At 43.6% G+C, this 25,474-nt stretch overlaps 1 long non-coding RNA gene across 1 annotated transcript in view; it reads right to left on the bottom strand.

The window, feature by feature from the left end:
- LOC311273539 overlaps positions 1-25,474 on the bottom strand; it is an 89,024-nt gene that overhangs the window by 38,405 nt on the left and 25,145 nt on the right. Inside the window, exon 4 of the long non-coding RNA XR_014624684.1 lies at positions 24,259-24,385. This is a non-coding gene — a long non-coding RNA (uncharacterized lncRNA). The remainder of the gene's footprint in view (positions 1-24,258; positions 24,386-25,474) is intronic.

Here is a 25,474-nt window from a genome sequence, read left to right as displayed (position 1 = left end):
TTCAGTTTGAATGAAAAAAAAAAAAGCAGGATGTTTTGAAGCAATGTATTTATGTATGTATTGATTGCTACACCTTTGGCAGCCATCAGGTGAGTTTGGTACGTGGCTAATAAAACACTAATTGTGCAAATTAGATGTTGTGGCTCCCTCACTGAGTCAGATAATCATCACCCGCCACTGTACAGGACATGGTTAGTAAGTCATTGTTTAAAGCTGCTGGTTAATGATGTTGACTCATTAGGGTTGTGAACACAACACTTGCTGCTTCGTGAAGAGGAAGTGGTGAGTCACGTACAGTAGCTGTGAGACACCTACACCTCTGATATTAACGTTGCGTCTTATTTTTGACGACAAAAACTGAATCATTTTTTAAGCCAACTTATATCTCTCCTGTCCTGGGGTCTCCGTTCTAATCACTGACCAGTGGATGTTGAGTGGCGGGCACATGGCCCCTCGATAATCCTTTCCCTTTCTTTGCAATAAATTATGCATCAGAAAAAGCTTTTTCCACCTCAATGGATGTGTCCCTTAATCCCTGGCTCCTAAAACCTGTTTAATCTGAACTAAGTCATTAAAACAGTAAAGGGATATCACAAAGGACTTTCAAGCCAATTGGCTTAACGGTAACGTGATTAGATCATTGATCTCTTGGCAAAGCCTTGGGCTTCCAGGTGCGAAATGACTATTTAATGAAATCAGAGAAATCTCGTTACTAGAAAATTACTGATCAAAGTTAAGACCAGGTGACTGGGGTGGCATCGGTATCCATGTATCTGGGCAAAGGTATTTATTCTCCAGATCCCCTCTTGACATTACCAAGAATGCATGGGGCTGGAATGAGAGATCGTGTTCTTAATCCCTTACCAGCCACTATCCATACCTCTATGCATCTTTAACAGGGATTGTCGCTTTAAGCTTTGATAGTGATCACCATTGAGCAACACTTTGAACACTTTTTTTCCCCCCCAGATGCACAAAAAGGAAGTGGTAATATCATTATAGCCTGATTAATGCGTGCCATCTTGCAGATCCCCTTCAATTGTGTTTTCTTTGGTGCTGTAGTCGACTGAATCAGGATCAGAGCTTTGACGTTAACAGCTAGACATCGGTTAATACCTAAAATACACCTGGATGGCCTTGTAGCTATTGAGCAACGGATGAGCTCTGAAAATCTCTGGAACCTCACTTAAACATGAGGATGCAGAGGACATCTCAAATGTATGCACGCCGCCACCTCACCTGATGTGCAATAACACCTGACATCACTCAGAGGATTACGACTGTCCTCTCCTATTGCTGAAAATAAATAATTATATCGCAGAAGACCTCTTTTCTAATTAATGAGAAGAGATGAAATATCACTTAATTTCAAATTTAATTACGAGCCATAACGTTTCCTTCACTGGACTGACTGCTAATGCCGTGCAGTTTTTTTCCCCCGCCGCTGATGAATACGCTGTGTATTAAAAACATGAACATTTACAGTTCCCCGGACCGCACGTGAAATTTCCCATGATCGAAACATTCTTTAGGAGGTGGGGAAAAAACACCAGGAGGCCCACAAACACACAAACACACAAACACACACACATCCAGGGTGGTGATATACACCGAGCAGACTAGCATCAGGACGGCACAAGATAAAAAGGTTAATAAACACTTGGTAATGAAAATTAATGACACAAATCATACACAGGCCCTGACACACTTTTTCCCTGTTTAATTGCAATGGCTGGGACGCACTCATTTTAATTACCCATATTGCAGCATTGATGTCCTTCAGTGTCAGGCTCCGAAGTTCTCCCTGTGCGTATGACTACAGATGAGCATTTAAGGCCATTATCATAACCATGACAAAGGTATTGACTTCTACCCTCAGATGAGTTTTGCTTATGCAATAAGAATTGCCATTAATTGGGGTAATGAGGCTTGCATACTGACTTTCACCACCACTTTTGGTCTCAATCATATAGTGATGATTTTGCATAAAAGGGATTGGCTGGAGTCCCGGCTGAGGTCATTAGTAATACATGGTTGTCATAGTTCTGCTTTAAATGGAGAACACTTTAAACAGCTTAGCGGCTTCTTTGTAAACCTGAAAAAAAAAATGGAAAAAAAAAAACCTCAGACGATACTTCAGCAAATATTTATAAAGCTTAACGACGGCGGCTCATCTTTTTTCCCCGAGTCTCAGAAATACACTTTGAGGCGTGCGAATGCTCTACTTTATTAAACAGCACAAATTGACAAACGTGCCTTATTCAGCAAGGTTACAAGATGTCAATCAGTGATCGATATAACTGACAAATGTGCTTTAAAATGAATTAGCATCCGCACACGCACACATCGAAAACAGATTCATTTGAGCTGGAATTCCACAAAGGCTGAAACTAAACTGTTTACCAACGACTGTCTGGGATCATCTCCAGGGAGTGACTGAAAACGCACAAATTGCAACTTGCTGATTTAGCACTATGTTGCAAAATAATTATAAAGAGAAGGAAAAAAAAAAATACAGGAGGCCTGCTGCTGGCTACATTTTGATGATGGATTTTTGAATAATGCAAATATGATAAATTAGCCAACACGTAGCATTTTGCTAATTAATTATAATTAATCATGTTGAAGTTTTCAGAGGTGTAGTCAGGGATAATGTTGTCTGTTTGATGTATTGCCCATATGAAGCCCAGCGTGTGGATCAACCCCTGTCTCTGGGCTGAAGCTCATACTGGTCTCCACAACTGTGCTTTGTGTTTGCATGTGTGTGTGTGTGTGTGTGTGTGTGTGTTGCATTCAATGTGTCCTCCTCGTTCTACTCCACAGATGGGATTTCATTTTAATTGACAGTTACCCAGATCCATTCGTCAAGATGACAAGCTTGGGGAGGGGGACTGTTGTGGAGCACCCAGAATGCACCCAGCGAGGTATCGAGGTGGAAGTGTTTCATTTGTGTGTGTTTCCGTCCGTCTCTTCGTATGTTTGTCTGTATGTCTTGCTCAAGTTTTTCTGACGGGCTCCGGATAGGTCAATCTTGCCTTCAAACTGCAGCATTGTGTGTTTGCTGGCGAGTGCATGTAGGGTGCATAGCCTGCCGATCCATTGATCTCAAGCTTTCTGTGTGAAGTCTGGCCTTTGTCTGCCAGATCTACCTCTCCTGCCGTCTTTCTTCTCCGCTGTCATTCCCTGACACATGGCTCTGACACATCCTGAGTATTGCACCGGTGGGAAAATAACACATATCTCTGACCTCTTGAACTCTTTCTTCTCCGAAAAGCCCCAGAGAAAGAATGCTTTAGCTGCCCACGCCTCTTTAAATGTCCACCAAGGGACGCGGCTATTGAGACAAGGGGGTACAGAGACATTTCAAGACAGGTATAGATCTTCGGCTGGTGTCAGGTGTGGATATCGAGCAAAACAGCCGAGGATTTATAGCGTGCACACTTCATGTACTGTGCATGGACTGCGGTCAGAGAGGCCAGAGTAATGGACAGTGTTGTCAGCAGTTCTTAGCCTGAGCTCTGTTCAGTGTTAAATCACAGACTGTATACAAAGCTGGTCAATTCTCTTCCGGGCCGCTGCGTTCAGTGTTTACTGTATCATGCTTAAGATCCCCAAACAGATTGACATGCGGAACACCTTTATTATATGTACAAGCCAGGACCAAGAGATTCTGTTAAATGGAAATGCTTAGTTAACATAAATACCCTCAGATGATGGGCTGTCACATGTCATATCAGACCCCCATGAGGCCCGGCTCAGTATTCTGCTCACACAGTAGGCGACAAATAGCCCTAAACGGCCTGCGTCAGGCGATTCGTAAGCTGAAAGGGGGTTTGTGGGGAGGGAGGGGCGGTGGGCGGCGGTGGTGGTGGTGGTGGTGGTGGATTCCGAACGGTCACATAATGTTGTCTTTGGATCGGCCCAAGGAAGCGATGTCACAGATCATTCATGGAGCCGGTGTTGTATACATTAAGGAGGAGAAGGGGAGGGGATTGGTGGAGGCCTCTCCACAGCAACAGAGGACAGCCTATGGAAAATGCCCCTGCTACCTAGCCAAGACGGTGATGTCATCAGAGTGGAACATGCATTTCCACACGCCGTCTCCCGTGCTGCATGCGTGTGTGAGGTAAACGAACGCGCGCGCACACACACGCGCCTCCTACATGCTGCATCACCTTCAGGCCGTCCTCAGCTGTACCACAGGGATGTTACCCCTTGAATGATTCCCTCATGTATATTGAATGAACTGCACAACAAGCTCATGTTCATGGGTGATTTATCTTGCGCAGGTGTGATAATGTCAATATATTGATTAATCAAGCGGTGATTGAGGGCCATATGCTCGGCTGATGATTAATATTGATAACTACGCGCCCACCCCGCACTTGACAATACAGATTTAATCACACAAATCCAGCGCTACAAAATACAAGGTTGAGTGTGTGTGTGTTTAAGAATGTCTTACCATGTGTAACCAGTGACCTGAGGGATTACATCTCCCCCCCAAAGCTCCCGCTCGCATTGTGTACTGGCGGCGGTGTATTATATCACTGTGGGCAGCATCTTAAAGAAGTTTGAAAATGTGTGCAGCTTGCTCTTTATTCCCCGCTTTCTAATCCTTTTTGGGCTCACAATGGCGCTTTACCCGACAATAGTAAGAGCAGTGAAAAGGGACAACTGAAAGCGTGGCCGCAGCGTCTGAGCGCTGATTTCATGGAGGAGAAAAAAAAAAAAAAAAAGTGTGAGTGTGTGTGTGTTCATGTGCACATGTGTTCCTGTGTGTCCAAGCGCAGCGAGGACGTGCCGCTCAGGTTTGCATGAGGTCATTAGACTGTCCCCTGCTCCCTGTGCACATAACAGAAAAAAAGTCTGTAAGTTGAAGTCGTCAGAGTGCCGGCAACGTGTTAATCTAGTTAGAGGGGGTGTTTGAATGGCAGCGTGCGTGACGGGTTTGTGTTTAACAATATATCTCTTCAAGTCTCTGGTCCCTGTGTTGTCACAGCTGCTGAAACTTGGCATGGGACGGGCAACAAAAGGGAGAAGTAGGCATGAATGCATTGGCAACCAGGGAGTGAAAGAAAAAAGAGAAAACATTTGGTTAGCCCACAAGCTGTCAGGCTGCATTTTTAAACTCATCCACTTTGCTGAGTGTTTTAAAAAAAAAGACATGAACGTCTAAAGCACCAGCTAATCAGGATATAGAGGCCAAAATGTTGAACAAAACAAATGTATTCACATTACTTTTGACTTAATGAGGTTTTAATGTGGCACTTCAAAGTGGAAAACTTGTTAAAACTGTAAATCTGACACCACTTTAAAGCAGGATCAGCTCCTCATTAGTAACACCAAGTCATACTAAGGTATGCGAGTGTGCTCTCAGCTTCCAGCGGCGGTGACACAGTTCTTTTTTTTTTCTTTTCCAGCACTTGGCCACGGACAGAGACTGGTGGCTGAGCTGATTTGTTGCGCTGCATTACACTGACAGATCGACTGATTGTTGACAAACAGCTCAACTCAATGCCAGCGCCGCCACGGTCATCTCCACTCCGCCGCCCGACTGTTCGCCGTTGCGCGGTGATTTGCTGGAGCTCTCCTGGATGACAACCATGCTTCATCCCTCACTTTCATTGCGCCATAAAAGGGTCCTCTGTGGTGCTGGATGCTGCTGTTTACTTGTTAGTCTTTGTCATCATTACTGTGTCACAGACAGGATAACCAGAATGGGAGAAGGGGGTGAGGGCGGAGACTGTGTAACCGAAGCCGGGGCAGGAGTCACCTAGGTCCACAAGAATCAGATCATCCGTCCATTCATCTTCATACAGCTGAATCCCAAATGGCAACTGAGCACTTGGTAACCCAGAGGGGAAGGACACAGACCAGTGCCCAGAATAACATACATCTGATAAAGCTAAATCTTCATTGAGAAGCAGAGACGAGGCTAAAAAAATCTGGTTTTTGTTACACAACAATCTGTAATCTGAATCTCGCCCATAAATGAAACTCTTCTGTCTGGGTTTGTGTTTGCTGTAAGACTGGAAATAATTCAGAAGAGATATAAAAAGGTTTAAACTGAATAAGCTCTCTAAGTTACGAGGTGTCTTTGATCTAGAAAATGATTTGTATGCTCTGTGATCACGCAGCAAACACCACAGGGTGTTTTGGGGGGGATTTGCAAGTTTCCGAGTGTCTGTGTACGCTATCTGTTTGTATGCGAGTGTATTTAAAGCCCCCGACAGATTTCCTCTGCTCTGCACCTGAAATAGAGGCTTCACCTGTAGATGAACCTGTGCCGAGCTCCCATTTTTTGGGTCGTGTGGGGCGGCAGACAAAACAGCCGTCTCGCATATTTTCCCTGGCTGTGAAGAGGAGAGGATCCTTTAGGTCCTGCAGCAGTCTGCTCTGCTACTGGGATAACAAGGGGGCTCTGATCTCATCGTGCAGCGGCTCACTTTGCCGGGAAGGAGCGGGATGATGTAATGCTGTTCGCGCGGCGGCACCAGCACGCACTTATCTGATGCGCTAAGGAAGAGAGAGGGCTGAGGAAGCAATGCCATAATAACACCTCCACTATGATTTTATGAGGCGTCATCATCTTTATCATAAGCATGATTACTGTAACTGCCATCCTCATCATACAGTCTCTCTCTATATATACAGTGTACTTCTTTATATATCCATTAACCTTACTTAACTGAAGCATAATTAGTAGTTTTATTATTTTTATTTTTTTTAATCAGTGGATGTGTTGAAAGTGTGGAATGTACAATACGGTTAATTGTCTCATTTCACTTATTATGAATGAATTTGCCACTTGCACAATGTAGTGTGATGTATATCCGCTTTACAAACCTTTAAAGCTGTCTTCCGGTGCCAACTCTATGGTATACGTCTACTATACTTCACTGTACACAGTTTGCTTTGTAGATATCGTTAATAGTTTACTGCTCGTTGTTGTATATAGTGTTTTTAACATTTTGATCATTTAGATAGATAACCGTGAGTGACATAACCTACCCACATGCTAACGTTTCTGTGGCTCTTTTCTTGCACTCGGCGCTTGGAAGAGCTGCCCTAAATTTAGGTGACTGACGTACACCGTCTTGTGAAAGCGAGCAGTAAAGCTCCGACCTTATGTGCTAGATAAGGGATTTAATCACGAATCAGAGAGAAGGGTGACTAGGCTAGCTGACAGGCTAACCTCGCTAGTTAAACACTTACGCAATTATCTAAATGATCAAAAATGCTTAAAACACTATACAAAAATGAACATAACCTATTAACAACATATGTCCTATAGTGGTATTTAAACTAAATTATGGATGAAAAAACAATGACATACAGTCACTGTAGACATAAACTGTAGAGTTGGCACTGGAAGCAAAAGGATATAGCAGAAAAAGAGAATATACGCCACAACACATTGTACAGGTGGAGAATTGTCATTATTGTCATTCTCAGGTACAATGAAGTTACATATAGCTTCTTATTTCTGTTGCATAAAGCACAAATAAACAGATAAATAGCATCAGTACTTGCGAGTAGCAGTAATGGCAACTACAAACGCGTTGTGAAACCGCAGAGCACATTCACCAGATATTCAGAGCATGCAAAGCCATCTAAAGTTAAGAATGATGTGTTGGACAGTTTAATGGCAAATCACATATTCCATCCAGTTCACCTTCTCCTGAAATGTATAAATTACCAAATTAATTGATTGCTTTTTACAGCGGCCTACAAAAGAGCCCATCCATTTACATTACCTCCGTCTTTCCCCTTGCCACGGAACGAGACAGTCACCTCCAGAGAATCATACGACTCCAGTCCTGTATAATACTGGGGTGAGAATATTATGCTGTGGATTTTATGCTAGGTAATTAAAGAGATCACTGTTTTATGTCCTAGGCAGGGATGGACCTTCCCTGATTCACAACCCTACACACTAAAGTGGAATAGCCTTGTTCCTACTCTTGACTCCTCTAGTTTAATTGCCCTTTGTGTCCGGCTTATTTCTTCTCTAACTGCCCTAATATATGACACACTGAGTGCAGCATTCTTCTTCGAGATATTAAAGGGCTAGTGATGCACTGAAGCAAAGGATCGCACCTGCCAAAGTGTGATGATGAGTGAGACTGCATCACCTGCCGCTGCCCTCTTACCTCACCTCTTTCTTGGCACAGTGCAGCAGCATGACTGAACTTAAAGCCCGCAGCTACTCGTCCTGTCCAGCCCCATAGTTTCCTGTACGAGTGCCTCCGAGGTGAAGCATGTGTCAGGGGCCCGAGATGGAGCCAGAGAGCGGGAGATGAGTCAGATGAACACTTGTCAGGTGATGTCATCTCCAGTGAGCGCTGATGACCGGCCCCAGCTGTTTCGGTGCAGTGAGGCACACTCTGCAGCACCTGTCTGAAGGCGTTTTAGCTCACACAAGTGCAGCAGAGAACAGGCCCGCTACTCACAGGGCTTTCATAACTCCCCGGTGATGAAGTCAACAGAGGTCAAACGGGGCAGAGAGTACATCTCCAGCAGAGCGTGGTTCCTTACTGCCAGTGCGGCTAAAAGAACAGGTTGTATTTGATGGAGAATATCATTGTTTATTAGCACAAAGAGTCGATTATTAGCTCATTTGTATGATTCAGACGATATCCAAAGTGTCACAGGTGCTAGGGATGTGTTAGTAATGCGACCATGACTATTTCTGGTGACATCATATCTGACACACATACCTATGGGTCATCCGCATTATGCAAAGATGGTGTCATACAGTGCAGCATCCACCTCACGTGGTCCCTCACAAACACAATCACAAGACAAAGTAGTCAAAGTTGAATCTTATGCATAGTTATTTTGTGATAAAGCTCCAGGTGGTGAATGGAAATGCAGATACTCGCTGTGGCAAAATAAAATGTATTGATGATGGAATCAGCTGGATTGAACTACACACATACACACAACAAGGCAGCAGATCCTCTCTCATAGTAAATCAAGAACTGTTTCACTGTAATAGCTGTACTTTGTAATAGCCATCGCAGTGGAATAACTCTGATTTAATCTAGCCAGCGATCAATATTTTTTGACTGCTATGATTGATGAGTATTAAGTAGGACTATTAACAGAGTGGGGAAAAAAAGTGTCCAAGTCTGAATCCCACTGCCTGCCGCTCAGTCAAAGCACTAATGTGAAAGGAATAATTTGTCAGCTAATTCACAAATAGGCTTAGAACTGTGGACATATTTTCTTAATGAATATGTGAATTACTTGTGCATTGATTTCTATTGTGTGGGAAAATGGGAAACGTATAAAGGACTGTCTGCACAGGCGCCTGCAGACACACTTCATTGACGTTTCACTTGGATACTACGAGAAATATTGCATATGCTGAAACCAGCAGATTGTGTATTTAAAGCCTCTGGTGAATCAAGGTCACGGCGCTGACCCTTTTAGTAGTAGCCTGTCATACATTTAGCAGAGCAGGGGATCATTTCAAACTGTCCTCCATCACATTATGACAGATCTTAATTGACTACCGATACAGCTTTGCTGAGTTGACGGAAAAATCGGATTTTAATCTAATCACTGCAATATACCTGATTGGCTCCAAGCAACACTCCGGCATATTAAAACATTTGCATTGCAGAATCGGGTCAGAGAGCTTGTGAACAACTAAATCCTACACACTGTATATCAGGTTCCCTAATGAATTCATTATGGCGTTTATATCACATTATGGACACTCTGAGTAAAATGTGTCTTGTGTGCACATTTAATGAATGCTAATCGATACAGATTTCTTATTTTACAGTGTTCCTGTAGCCTCCACCACTTTAGGGTTTATTGAAATTATGCCCCTGCTGCTGGAAAAAACAGCTTTCATTCACTTGAAAATGCAAACATTTGGAGACTGAGACGAGTTTAAAAGTTTAAAGCATTAAACTTCAGTTACCCTCTCACTATGCTTTCCTCCAGCAGTCTATCTACAACGCTTCTCTTTCTCGTTCTTGCTCTTCCTACCGCACCGAGACAATTTTCAGTCAGTCAGTCAGTCTTCCCTGGTTTATCACTGAACCACATCATTAAGAAGTGCCCCATGGATCCCTGTCTAAACTGCACGTCGGCTAGCTGCCGCAAGCTCCCTGGATAAAAAGCCCAAGGCTGAGCAGACTGACATTCCCCTGCACAAAGGTAAATGATGGCACAGAGGATGGTGGTCCAGAGTCCCCTCAGTGGTCTTGGGGGAGAAGACAGAGGAGGAGAATGATGATAGATTGCATGGAGAGTGGGCTGAGCGGACGGATCAGGCCTCTCCTACCCAAAGAGCACCATCTGCTGTCAGTTCGGGTGACTCATTCAACTGCGCTGACATGTGCATGTAAAGGAGCACGCTGAGAACACATCAGACTGCCGTCAGGCACACCGATGATGGGCTGAATATGAAAGAGAGAAACAGGGAGAGGAGGGTGTGGAGGGAGAGGACTGTGGAAAAGAGACAGGTGGGGTACTGAAAGCACCATCTCTTTTATCTTCACAGAAAAATTTTGCCTTCATCCAAACAAACAACTCAGATATTTTTTTGAAAATAAATGTGATATTTTTTTTTAGCTGTTTTCTGATCATGTTTTTACCACATGCTGCTTTAAGTTCATTTGTTTCAACACGAACGATTTCAAAGAAAAATGCAAATAGAGAAAGGCACTGAGGAAAAATAGCTTTGATACAAGTGACACTCTGGCACATGAAAGCAAAATGAAGCCGTTATAATGCCCTGTAACGTTAATATCCACCATGAGTTTCGAGTCTGAGCTCCTAACATTTCCCCTAGTGTAAAGAATGCTCCATACACATCCTTCCCAAGCAGTATGTGCTTGCCTTATACTGCCAATATTTCATCCTTGGTGAAATAACAGGATAGCTAAGGGGCGAGAAGCCAGTCTAGTGCCGGTATCAAATGACCGTGCCTGGCCCTCTTAAAACAATGAGCTGTTTATGGTCAATTTTAACAAGCTAAAGTACTTCTGACTGCTGCCTTCTGCTGAAAACTCAAACTGCTCGGAGCCTCGGAGAGAGAAAGAATAGCACAAGATGGCTTGGTGTCATTGGAAAGGCCCCCGGGCACATAAAACACATAATGCTGCCTGTTGGACATCTCCTTTTAAATATATATGGGAATGACACTACAGTACCAATCTTCTCGTTTCTCATAACCCGCCCTTAAAAAAACATAGTTCATACAAGCATTGACTTTTTTATTTCTTAATAAAAAAACTGAATTGCCCTGGAGGGGCTACAATTACATATTTCTGGTATGAGGTGTCGGGTCAGGATCAAAGTCGGGGTCTTGTCATCTCCGATTTCATTTCAGGCGTCCAGAGGAGCCTAATTGTCAATAAGGACCAGCTGCATTGACACCTGTGACACTGGTTTGCCTCGCACTTCCAGTCTTTCACTGGAGAGAGTCACGAGCATGACTGTCTCCGGCAGTGACGGGGCATGCCAATACTAAAAAGGTCACAATTTATGAAAGGCCATGACATCAGAGCGCTGATCAATGGCTTCCATAGGCCTCAAACACGCCGTTGAGATTGATTCCATAGGTGATATTGTTACTGGAGATCTGCAGACGTGCGGGAAGTGTCAACAGGGGACGCGTGCTCAAGTTCAAAACAGGCAGTTCTATAGGATTTGCGTCAGTCAGACTAGGTGGGGTTGGACAGTGATGGGAGACCCCGTTGACCCCACAGGGTGATGCACGCTTGTCAGTGTGAGACAGGTTTAAAGTGCAGACTACAGGGGGAATATTATATTATGGTGAATAGCCGCCGCCTAGCTGGCCGGCAGCAATCAAACAGCCTCTCTCGGCTAAGACCATTTTATTACGGGACGGATGGATGGATGAATGGGATTCTTATGAGATGATCCAGACAGGTCTACCCAAGGGGAGGTGGGCTACATTAGTCGACATCAATGCCAGAGGAGGAGATATTACTGTGTAGACCCCCACACACACTGTGTTATGCATGCAGGAACAGTCTCCTGAGCCTGAGAGTGCCTCAGATGCCTGGGAACACCTCCACATGTAATAATAATAATAATAATAATAATAATAAAGTAGGAAGTTAAATAATTAGAAAAAAAATTAAAAAATAAGTACCTGGTTGTGTCTTCTGCATTATGGTTATTTTCAGAGCTTGACCTGGATAATAATTTAGGGGGTACTCAGTTAGTTTTTTGAAAATGCAAATACAGTTTGTCTGAAAATAAAGCATTAACATGAATTATATATATGATCAGTTAAGTTAAATTCAAACACTGATGATAGGCTTCCACGATTCCTCCTGCAACCCCGTTTGCAAGCTAACCTAACGTTCTGCTTCATCACCTTGCAGCACCTATCCATAACTTTGAACTAGTAAGCTCACTCAGGTTGTTCTGATTCCCACGGCACCAAATACCAACATTTTGTGATGTCCTCAAAGGCGTTCTGGCAGGTCGCATAAAGATAGGACTCCCTAAAAACTTGGTATTTCACCCAGGGGCGGCGCCTTAGCTGGCTTGCGACTTATAACGTCAAACAGAGATGATTTTTTAAAATTGTTTTGGTGATCATTGCTGCTCCTGACCCATGTGAAACTGAGAGCGAACGCTGAGTTATTCATTTGAACAAGATCGTGATCTTTTCCAAAACCTAACCAAGTATTATTAATGCCAAAATCTGATCTTGTTGTTGTGTCCTAAATCCAACCAAGTCGTTTTATTGCCTTAATCTAGCCAAACTCCAGCAGAAAATTGGAAATATTCTTTTAAATGCCTAAAAACAAAAAACCCACTAAGTCTAATGGTAAAAAGCCATAAAACCAAACTATAATTACACATGGGACGCAAACTCTCGCCACCCTCATGAAAGTCATCTGCACAATCCACTCAGCCAGTTCATCATTCTAACACCCTGGTAATTGAGCAGTTTTATACTCAATCACCTAAAGACCTACCGTACCTTTCCAAAAGGTTTTCCAACAGAAAAACTTCTCGTAAAACCACCCAAACTGTCTTGCAAGGCAGAATATCACACTCCATGCACATAGATGGATCTACTACACAAATTCATGAAAAACGTGAACTCGGAGCCCCGCTGAAGCATGCATTGCCACGTCCACCAAAACCACGCCGACCCAGGCGAAATACCACATTTTTTGGGATCTCAGCACAAAGACACCAAAGCCAAAGGAAGGCTTAGGTTGGCTCAAGGGGATGTTGTGCATCTGTATGAGATACAAATCGGTGTAGCAAAGCACACGTTGGTATTTAATGACTTCGGATGAGAATGTGTGGCTAGCAACATATCATTGAAACGTATTTGCAAGTTAGCTCCACCATTTTGTTGGCCCGGTTTAATATGTACATATGTGGTAGGGGGTCCCTACTCTGTATGTGTATCAGCTAAGGGTTCCTTGGCCTGAAAACGTTGCAGAACGCTGATTTACACTAAACACAGGACAAGTGCACTGAAGAATAAAAAATGACATTGTATCAGGCTCTCAAATGTAATTAGGAAATACTTTAAGACTAAAGAAGATAGATTTATATACTGTAAGCAAACAATATTGCATACACACTGAATAAAGTTGTTTAAATATACTTCTTAAATGTTGACCGTATGGATTCCTGTTGGAAGAATTCAGTGCCACAGCAAAAGACCACACACTTATGCAGGCAGACATTACTTTACAGTGTGTGTCACTAGTACAGATGCACACACGTACACACACATAGGTACGAACACATATACACACACCACACACCATACACAACCACCACTACTCCCTTTAGTGATGTGCAGATGTAGTTAGACCAGTGTCACTGTCTTTACAAAAACAGTGACAGAAACACTAAAACAATGTCTGGAATGGACAGGAAGACTCCAGGGCAGCATGAATAAATAATAATACTCCAAAAGCAAGCACTCCTCTGTATTGTGATGTATTTGTCGATGCTGGCAGAAGCACAGGGATGAGGGTGCAGGGCCGGCTAGCAGGCAAATAAATAAATAAATAAGTAACATGCTCAAAAAGTGCAAGCTGCTGTTAAGTCTGTGTGACATACAAGCACTGTACAGTGTTGCATTACCACAGCCCTGCACATTTAGGTGTGTTATTCTTTCTCCGAGGACTCGCTTTGTCCTTTTCTACAAATTCAGTCTCTTTCCTTAGATTTACTTTATTATTTAAGAGCATCTGACGCATAAATCAAAAGAACGGAGCGCGCTATACTTTAAGATAAAAACAATACATTGGATTACCTTGACAGCTAACGCTCTCACCCATCAGCAGGATAGGAAATCTTTCATCTTTTGATAAATTACAGTGTGATTATAAATAAATAAACAAGACTGATGATGTGGAATAAATCCAATTTACCATGCAGAAGATAATCGATACATTAACCTGGAATCCCATGCTAAAGCACCTTTAGCCGACGGTACAGTATGTGCTTGTTGACTTTAATTGCAACAGTGTTGGATGCAGAAGCCGTAGGCAGACAATTGATAGTAGCCATTAGCAAATGATTAGGTGGACAGAGATGAACTCTCCCACATTGATTTGGCCGGCTTACATTTCCGACTTTTGCAGGAGAATAAATAAATTCACTTGCAGATCTATAATGCATGACTTTATATTCATAATTTCCACCGGAGAGTCTCCTTGGCTCCCTGCTTTCCATCGTGTACACAGAGAGGCTGGCAGCTCGCTCAAATCAGGCGTCCACAGTGTCTGTTTTGTGCCAAATCATAACTGTTTATTCAGCCAAACACAGCATTATAAAACGTATCGCTGTGAAGATTTATAATGAGACTGAGATTGTGGAGGGAAACCACAGGCTTCCCTTCGCACTGCTTTCTAGACATGGTGAAGCCTCTACCATATCAAAGACGTTCTTTATCATTTCCAATTATTGAGAAATATTGTCATTTGAGCCATCTGAACCACCAAGTCTAATTTGTTTACTTCAAGTGCCTTGAAGCCTCTTTAATGTTGGAAATGAGATCTATTCCCCGTGGGTTGCCTACTGCCCTGAAAACAAATGACAGATTGCACAGGAGAAGGCCTAACTTTTCAACAATAACAGACACATAGCACTCTTTTCCTCCCATGGAGACGCTGTGCACTGCCAAATACTTTACCTCACCGTCTCAACATGGTTGCTTTACTTCAAATTCACTATTGGTTTTAACCACATAAGGTCTCAATCAAAACAGAGCTGAAAAGTTGAGTGTTGGATGTTGAAGGTGACTGAATCACTATGCTCGTATGTTCACCTTCACATTTCCAACATTAAACTCTCCGGTGAGCTGTGCTCGGCTTGTTTGTCCATGTTCTAGGGCGCATGGGTAGGCAGTAATCAAATAGAGGGGAACTGAGCGTATGGTGTCCTCAAACCTAATTTGGCTGCTTGCAGCTCTGACCCCCTGACCTTTGACATTCCAACCCGACCGGCGAGGGTACCGAATCATTTATTTACTTTGTCAAGACATAAGCCAGACGAGGGGGTTTCAGCCTTATGGCATGAATCTTTGGAGCTCAAAACACAAATAAAACCAGATTAAAATGTAAACAGCTAAGGCCATCTGATAGGTGACCTCGCAATAACAGTCGGGCCCTTCTGAGCAATAATCAGTATTGATTCTCGAGAAACATCTTCATGCGTTAAACTAGTCATTTTGCTGATTTCCATTGAGCCTGATCAATTAGATCAATTATTTAGACAATAACTTGCGGTGGCAGCAAAAAACACGTCAATAGGAATCGTTCAGCTGCAGAGAAGTCGGAGCCCGTGGGGGCTAATATACATATCAATACCTGGGCCATTTCTTTTTGCATGTTCACAAAGAATCTGTTGTGTTCAACAAATGGCATTAATCGAGGATCATTCCGGGGTCAAAGGTGAAAAGGAGAGGAGAGAAACCTGAGACAGCACTTATAACAAAACAGCAGCAGGCTTCTCTCTTTTGCTCTCTTCCTCTTTAAAGCACATTTGCCTTCGCTAGCTTCTAACCATGTCTCCAGAGGATTATGCAACAGTGGCTCGCCACATATCTTTTTCCAGGGCTATACTTGTGAAGCTCCACTTACCCTTTACACAAACTTTCAAGACACACCCAACATTAAAAACTAGTTTTTCGGAATTAACAGTGCCTCCGTACAAGCTATTCATCTCTTGTTCTCCTGCTGAGCTCCTTCAACAGTCGGCCCGCAGCATTTCCCCACATGTGCTGCTCAACTGCTGCTCTGGTGGATCCCCCTCCTCCTCTCCCTACAGCCCCTCTCCTAAAATAGACCCATCGCTGGGCCTCTGAACGTTTGGCTGTTTCCTTCCTCCCATCTTGTCCACGCCTGTTAGAGGGTTACAGCTGCTCTCTTGCTGACCACAGTTTCCATTGCTCATCACTGTTTAACTCCCAGACCCCTTCTGGAGTCCATTACCAAGGCTAACTTTCCCAGATTTATCACCGCTATGACCTGCAGCAGCCAAAACAACAGCAGTGATTGCGCCGAATGCTGAATGGGCTGTTCTGACTCTATATAGGCTCAACGAGAGCCTCAATGCTACTAACAAAATGTGGCCTCAGTTTATTAAAGGTATATTTCAAGGAAACCTTGCCTGAGTCTGTGTATGATGCAGGCGTTTTGAGAAACAGTGACTGTGCATCATGGGAGAGCTGCAGTAAACATGTTTTTGAGACTGCGCTCCAAGTGAGTGGATGATAGGATCAGTGCTATCTATTTCTTTTAATGTCATCCATGGGTATTTCAAGCTATTGCTGGTTCATCCATTTCCATTTGTATTTTAGAGGCACACTGTTTAGGACTCACATGTTCCCGACTCAACCGGAGAGACACGCCATTTCAGTTTGAAGTTCCCAGAGAGCCTTGCGTTTTTCCGTCACATCCCGCTAAGGTTATCGATACGGCAATAATTCCAACCATATTGGTCATCAGCACTTGGAGCTTCTCGCGTCGGCTCGAGTTTTAGTATTCACAGCACAAAAACAAATCCAACCTCTATAAGTAATGCATACTGGATGAGGGCGCTGCTGATGGTCAATAGATTTGCCACCCCGACCTGCACCACTGTCTCTGTTTGTTTCCATTACAGACCAATTCTTATCATGCATAATGCATTCCTAAAATCACTCTGTCATTAATTCATCCAAAAGTGAAGGAGAGAGGGGCGGTGAGAGAGGCAAAAGAGAGGGAGAGAGAAGAAGAAGAAGAAGAAGAAGAAGAAGAAGAAGAAGAAGAAGAAACAGCTTATGGGAGAGACAATGAGTCTTGAGATGCGCCACAGTAGTTTTGTTTCACATGATAGGCTTATTAATCAGAGTAATGAATCATGAGACGGTTTGCAGAGCAGTGAAATCAGGGGTAAACAAGTGGAGATGATAAGCCGTGGATAAGGCCACAAGAAGGGGAGACAGAGGGACGAGGAAGCAAAACACTGCTGGATGAACTGCGGTGACGTCGCGCCACACGCCGAAAACCCTTTCAAGTTAACGTCTCTTTGTTTGCCCCGTCTTTATCGCCTTGTTTACTTGTTTGTTTGTTTGCTCGCTTATTCATTTGATGACGTGCTCTATAATATGGTAAAAAGCTAGTTGTGCATCTGAGTAATTACACTGTAATTGATGAGCTAATAGACATGTAAATTATGCAGCAGTGTGTCTGCTGCAGAGTCGAAAGAGTGTGTTGTATAATTACAAACTCCAGCTGCCACGCTCCTGTACAGGAGTCATAAATTAAGCACACCAAATTTAAATAACCGAGATCGGAGCAAATTTTTTGCACAGGGATAATTCATGTTGTTCCTTCTTTCTGGGCGCCTTATCCAAACACACTGCTCACCTTTACAAGGTGCAGAACCATGTGGTCCAGTGTAGTTTAGTTGATAAAGCATGTGGTTGTCATGGGTTAGGAGTTCAATTCCCAGTGGGGTCACAAAAATGCACTCGCATTACTGTAAGGTCCTTTGGGTAAAGCCATCTGCAAACAGCATGTAGGCTTATTTTACTGCTTTACCTACTGCACGAGCGCGGTGTTTAGAGCTCCCTTTTTTAACAGTGTTTGAGCACAAACGATGCCTGAACCTGGGCTGCATCTCTGTGGTGGTTTAAAGGTGCACTGTGTTTATTTGGCGGACCCTGCCACCTTTCTAGCTTCAAACAGTGTTCCTGGGACCTTATTTCCCTCTGAGAACAGCTTGTATTTTCAGGTTTGGAAAAAATGAATAATTCTGACTTTGTATAAATGCCTCATTAATATTGTAAATATTAAAATTATTCTCCAAAACTACACAGCGCCCCTTTAAACACCATTGTCTTTTAATGATCTGTGGTCATATGTTACCATTAGATACTTCTCATTCACTTTTGCAGCAGCAGCTCGAGACATGTTTAAAGAGGCTGCAAAATTATTGAAGCGATTCATCTTGCTTTTGTACGCAACCCACAACTGCATTTGTCTCCTTTTGACAGTGAGATGTACACCGGGCTTCCCTGTTTGTATTTGCAATATTAAAAGCCCAAACCTGTTGGTGCCACTGGAAGACAGAGGCACGATTATAACCGTGGCATCAGAGGAGTCATCTGTACAGGCTGACAGCTTGTAGAGCTCTCACGCTATCTGTTACTCCTACTGTCCCAGTCCTCCTCTGTGCTCCTGTGCGTAATTACGGCGGTTAATCTTCTGCTGCTCCTCTGTCTCCTGCCCACTCTCTGCCTTCCTTATTAGCCCTCTTTTGCCCACCTGAGATTTTTTTGTCTTCCTCCTTTCCAATTTTTTCCCTCTCGTGGTAGCAGAGTAGTCCAATCAGAGTTGCCATTGTTTATTGTGATAAGTTGGGATAATGAACAAATGACCTGCCACCTGGAGCACTTAGAGCCTGGTGTTAAACTCAGGTTATAAAAACCTCTTCCAGCTCTATTGATTTACTGGCAACATTTGATTGTACCCACGGGGCAGGGGGGCCTGCAAGGCTGCACAGAGCTCTTACTGTTTTACAGTCCTTATTACACCAAACAAATAAATCTCCTGACCATTAATTCACTGCCTGTGCCCTCGCTCTCCAGACTGATAGGCCAAAAATCAGAACAGATTCAGGCTGCTTGGCAGACTCAGCCAGATAACTAGGTAGTTAGAGGCAATGTTTCTTTTCTATGTGCCCCATTCCATATTGGATTAGCAGACCGCAGACAACTTTGAGTGTTCTCGGAAGATTTTATGATCGCCCAGGACAAATACATGAGGAAATGATTTGAGTTGGGCTATCCTGTTTTTGCAAACAACAGTCATTATTTCAATATCCTGTGAGGCTCTTTTACGATGCCCCCGCGGCGCTCTTTTGGCTGCTTCTCCTGAACATACAGAACAGGGACATGGCACCTCGGAGTTAACAAAAGTCAACCACAAGGAGAGTCAGACCGGTCCGATTTTTACAACGGAAGGCAATTGTAAACACTCAGGGGGCCCGACAAATGGAACTGAGAAGAGTGTTTGCGCTGGTCCGGGACTAAAAGGCCAAATCAGCGATACATTCAGCCCGGACGGTAATTCGAGAATGAGGCAATCCTCTTGTAAAACATTAATAAAGGCCTGTCCAATAAAATCCGCTCCAACAATTAATGATTTTAACCTTAGTGTTTGTTGGAATACACGGGTTGATGAGGATCTTGCCTCATCTGCTCTGGATGAAAAAAAGCTGTAGACGGTAATGCTGCTGTAAAATGGCCGATGTTAATTATTTATGGGAACAGACACGTTTGTGCACCTTCAGACTCTTTCGGCCTCCGCACACACACACACACACACATGCACACACACACAGGTTACACCCTCAACACAAACCCCAGAGTATACATCTCTGTGCCAGAATGATGAATAAACTGCAACACTAGAAGATGAAAGATCCTCTGATTAGTTCTTGCCAACATGTTTACCATAGTTTGAATCACTACCATACCCACTGATTGTACACTTATGTAATGTAGGTTCAAATACACTTTCCATCCTGCTCACTGGTTTCCCTGTGGAAACAGAACGCATAATTGTCAGCATATGTGCAACACACACACACACATTCTGTAGCTTGACTCACATAATGTGCACACTGGATTGGAGAATCCTCTGAGTGATGTCACCTTCAAACGAAAGACGAAAAAGCTGCCAAAACCATACTAAACTCAATGACTGGCTCAGATTAAACAGTTTGGTTTGCGCACACAAACACACTTGTATAAACACACTCGCGCACATACACAAATACACATGCATGCGTTTATTTCCAACGCGTTTCTAGGAGGCGCTCGGTTCTGATTTCTTCATCATCCAAACGGAGACCTGTGCTGCAGGAAAGAGATGCCTGCTTATCATGCAGGACTCACCGGCCGCAGCATGAAGGTGGCTTTGAACACTTAAGCTCTACCGGATATTCATCAGCTTCAGTACCTGGAAGGTACAGAATACCTCTGACTCCAACTGAAGGATAAATCCTTTTCCCTCGTGGCCAAACATGGCATGTAAATATTCACACACATATATGAACATACAGTAGTTATGATCAGTCCATGCAAAGATTTAGAGACAGCGTAATCCATCCAAACCTTTCAGAAAAGTCAAAGTAGATCCAAAGTGGCAAAAGCAGGTCTCCTCCTCCTGCACCACACCACTTGGGATTGCTGCCATTATGATGTGCTTAGTCAGTCAGGGCACTCTAGTCGCTGGATAAAAGGCGAGACCACCAGACAGCTAACCAGCTAATCTGCCGAATATTCTGTTAATCTGACAGCCAGTGTTGAATAATGAATATGTACATTATCACAGAGGGAGGTATCACAGGGGACACAGTGGATCACTCTCGACGTGGTAGGTGGACATGACGGGTCTGTTATCAGCGTGATTTCTAATGAGTTAATTCACAGGTGAGTGTACATTTAGCGGGCCACATGTGTGCACGTGTAATTATGACAAAGGTGAAGCTATCTTGATCGGGAACATGCTGTACTTTTGAATTCACCAGAGATAATGCTTTCAAGTAAGCTAACAAAAGGGCTGATACGTGTTTTTTTTTCTTTTCTTTTTTTGAAAGGTAACCTCTAATCGATGTGTATGCTTGTGTAGGTGCATATGTTCGGGCCATTAATGCAGCTCTGAATCTGCCAACTGTCTAATCACCAATCTAGAACAATATGACCCATGAATGATAAATGAAAGCGTGCATGCTGCCATGACAAAAGACCTCGTCTTGTCAGCTGCAACAGCAGTAAATGACTTTCCACTCTGAGGTGGTTTTCCCAGTGATTTACACCAGCTCATTCAGGGGCAGGGATTTAAATGTAATGCACATAATGGTTTGTTTTATTGATTATTGGGGATCGTTTGCGAAGATCAGATTGAAAACAACGTACCTTTCTGCAAACCATGAATCTGTTGAAGCTTTGCATTGCTTTACGTCACAACTTTGCATTTTTGTGTTGTGGCAATGCTCTGCTTAAGCTGTGGTTAGGTTTAGGCACAAAAACCACTTGGTAAGGGTTAGGAAAAAGATCATGTTTTGGCTTAAAATACACAGTTTCGTCGACACAAACACGGCTGGATTTGACTCGACATCTTGTTAAAAACATCCAGTGGTTTCACGCTTACAGATGTTGAAACAACGTCCCGAACAGTGGTCACTGTCTTGGCAGCCTTCTCGTCCAGCCTACCACCATCCCCTCCATCTCCTGATAAGAAACTATTGTGGAAATGTCAATATGGTACATATAACACATTTGAAAGTATCCATGGTTTGCAGGAACATAAACTGCCAATGTTTTCTTCAGGCGAATGGGCTGCCATATTAAAGTACTGACTGACAGCCTGTTGTAAAGTTCACACTGAACACCAGACAACAAGGTGTCTACACCCGGGCCCTATTTTCATACATTTCTTTTTATCCAGGTGCCCCTTCCCCCTTATTGCCCCCCATTTCATTCCATTTCCTTCTGGGAGTAAGGCCCAGCTTTACCTTTCAACCACGACACGCTACCTGTCACACCGCAGAACACACACACACACACACACACACACACACATACACATCCCTTAGCGTGGTGCAAGAGGCATGTGACATCTGTTCTCTCTCCGGTGGGCTCCTCATGTCCTCGACCTCATCCACATCGTTTCTGAGCACCTGGGAGGGAGGAGGGGAGGCTGTATGACAAGGGGACATTCTAAAGAAAAAGGGGATGAAAGGGGATTTTGTGTGTGTGTGTGTGTGTGAGTGCGTGTTTGTTAGGGGGAGGTGGGTGGTGTTGTAGACAGAGAGCAGTCAAGCACAACATCAGTCACGACTGCCACCACCCTTCCTCCTACCATCACTAACTTTTCCCTCCATGACCTTGACCTGAGTTTGGTGCTTTCTGACAGCATAGGTCCTTGTTGACACCAGCTGTGCCGACACACTGTGCCAGATGCACAGAAAGTAGGCTACAGTGAGGGTGGAGTGACATAATGCTATACTGTGGATGTACACTGAAGGATAGCGGTGCAGCTCAGTGACCTCAGTGCCTCAGATAGTCTGATATGTAGAGAAATGGATAGTTTTGCAGACTTGAGACCAGAGGCTGGTGGTTTGAGAAGTGGAGGCACGGAAAGCCAAAACATCAGAGCAGGGGAAGTAAATGTACGCTCCCAAATAGCTACTATGGTAGTGCCCCTTGAGCAACATCTGCCTGAGTCATACCACTTAGCAGCTAACAGTAACCATTACAGTTCACCACTAAAGCCAACTGGCTTAAGCTGCAGTTCCAGTAATGGCTGGTAGGTGCTGGCTCCAAGGCAACTCTGTATTAGTTTTCTTGAAGTCAACAGGAAATCTCAGCAACAGCCCTCATTTGCACAAAGTAGCCAGCTCATCGGCCCGTTTCTCGCAACACGACCCAACCTTATCAACCCTATCAGCAGGCATTTCACAGCTGCCTGCATACACAATGAATGGGAAGCATATAAAACGATGTATCCTGTGGACACTGTGAGCCTGAAAACGGTCAACCATTTCAATCACATTCTCTCACTTACATTATCTGCATGTGAGCGTTTTCAAAAACAATTAAAAAAATAAATAAAAGCTAGCTGCTGTTACCTTTTCTCATGCAGGGATTTAGCTTTTTTAATGTCCAGACTTGCCTCGCCATGTGCAAATGTTTCAACAAGTTCCCCTCCGCGCTATTTTACAGGCGCACCATCATTGCTTTTTGCACCACCTGTATTACTAATGTAAATGGTGTAAAGAATCACAAATAAGCGTGATTGATTTGTTTTTTTTCACTTTATCACAGAATGATAATAGTTACAGCCAGACCTTTCCCCAGCACTGTCCCTGCACTGTGGAGATATGCTTGGCCATGCAAGACAAAACAAAAATAAATGAGCTGAAAGATGCTATGAAGCTCTGAAGAGCTGAGGAGAACTGCGGAGATGTTGACAGCTCTCTGTGAGTTTGTCACTAAAGCGACCCCCGCACATTAAACATAGTCAATTGATCCATTTTTAGGGTTAAAATATTTGATATAGCTGCTCAAACAAGCTTATGTGTGAGATTTCATTTGTGCACAAGCTGGTGTATTTTAATCTAATATATTTTCTTTCATTCCATGTGTCATATTTCCGTGGTGTGAGAAGTGTAGCTGCCTGAAGCAGAGCCTGTGTCTGCTTAGCACATTGACTCAGCGGGGTCACGGGTTCGCTGGCTCAGGCTCAGCTCCTCTAACAGCCTTTTCAAATCATTAAGTAATGAAGTGGGTGCCATTCAAATATAAATGCATCCACAAGCCAGGATCCTTTCATGTTTCAAACTATAAATACTCTTGGATTTTCCTCTGAGCCAATATACCTATCAAAGCCATTTCTAACATCTGTTATCCCCCCTAAAAAAAAGTGCATGACACTGGGCCAATTGCTGTAGCTGTGCACCAAAGTGTTTTATAATGCATGGGATACAAGGCAGTAAGGCATACTTTTTCTTAATTTGTTAATTGATTATTGCCTAATCTGTCAAAGATCCTGGCTCAGAGCCCTTGTGACTGAGCGCACTGTGGTTGTGTTTGAAGGCGCTAAAAACACACAAACACAAGCGCGCATGCACGCAGAGACACACAAGCACACAGTGAGATAAGCAAACCCCCAGATGTAAGTCTCTTGATACTCGCTGATTATTGTGAGTGCAGCCACCACTGACCTTGGCACACATAGCCACAGCAAGCTCCTTCCCTCTCCATCCATCTCTCTCTCTCACTGGAGTGGCCCCTGGCCTGCAGCTTATTGGGGGGCCTGGAGCCAGCTTCCCATCTCAGACAGGCCCTAATCTGGGAGGCAAATGATAAGGCTGAGGTTTACAGGAGGGGCTTTGCACACTCACCAAAATTTGCATTTAAAGGCCCTCAAGTAATCTTTAGGCTTATTTAAATCTCAGCAAGACACTAGCAGGAGAGATGGAGGGGGGGAACTCTGCAGATCCACCTCCAGTGCTTCTTTCCCATGGTACACCAAATCCCCACCATAAATGAGCGAGGATGTGGATTGCCTCGCCGTTCTCACAGCGGCCCGTCTCCGTATTGTCAATGGCATTTAATTGACTGAGAATTATTTTTTTTCTCGCAGCATCCAAATAAAAGACGCCACATGGGACTAAAGCTTCAACCATCACTGCAAAGCGATTTGTGGGGGGGAAAAAGCCATTTTACCAGAAAAAAATAAACAGTCTTTTTTTTTTTTTTGCTTATTTGTTTGTCTGGTTGTTTTACATGGTTTGACTATGTATTTTTGCATGCACTCTTTGTTCATGCGATTATAATGACAATGAAAGAAACATTTGCATGTGTTTTAAGCTCCCACTGCTGCCATATGACCACCTGAACAAGACATTACTGTCACGTACGTTCTGCCTCTTTTTCGTATTATTTTTAAAGCCTGCCTCACACTTGCTCCTTTTGTTATGTTTGTCTCCAGTCGGAATTATTCATTTCGATGAAAAAGCCAAAAATGGGAAAAACACAATAATCAAAACACCAAACAGTCGCTGGCACACCGCTTGAATCTATTCTGTCCCAGTTTTTGAGAGTGTGTGCATATTTACCAGCTGCTGCAGCTACTGTATAGGACCCACTGTATTGCTGTCAGCACATTTGCTGGTTTACTGGCATCACGTCCTGCAGTATGTATACCATAACAGCACAATGCTTCTGCTCAGCCAACTCTCGTCAGTGTCAGGGGGGTTATTTCCAGTGTGGGATTGCATGGTGCATCCTACACATCCAGAAGGGATTTGAAAGATTAATCCTCACCTTTCCAACTGAATGTATGTAATTTGGTTTGACAAACACCAGCCCTACAGGGACATTTTCTTCATTAATACTTGACAATGTGCCTTGCGTCTCAGGCCTGAGGAGATGTAG

The sequence above is a fragment of the Pagrus pagrus genome (genome assembly GCF_965226575.1).
Source record: "Pagrus pagrus genome assembly, chromosome: 18".
In the NCBI taxonomy this organism is placed as follows: domain Eukaryota; kingdom Metazoa; phylum Chordata; class Actinopteri; order Spariformes; family Sparidae; genus Pagrus; species Pagrus pagrus.
The sequence above is the reverse complement of the archived record's forward strand: the minus strand, read 5'-3'. Positions and strand labels throughout refer to the sequence as shown.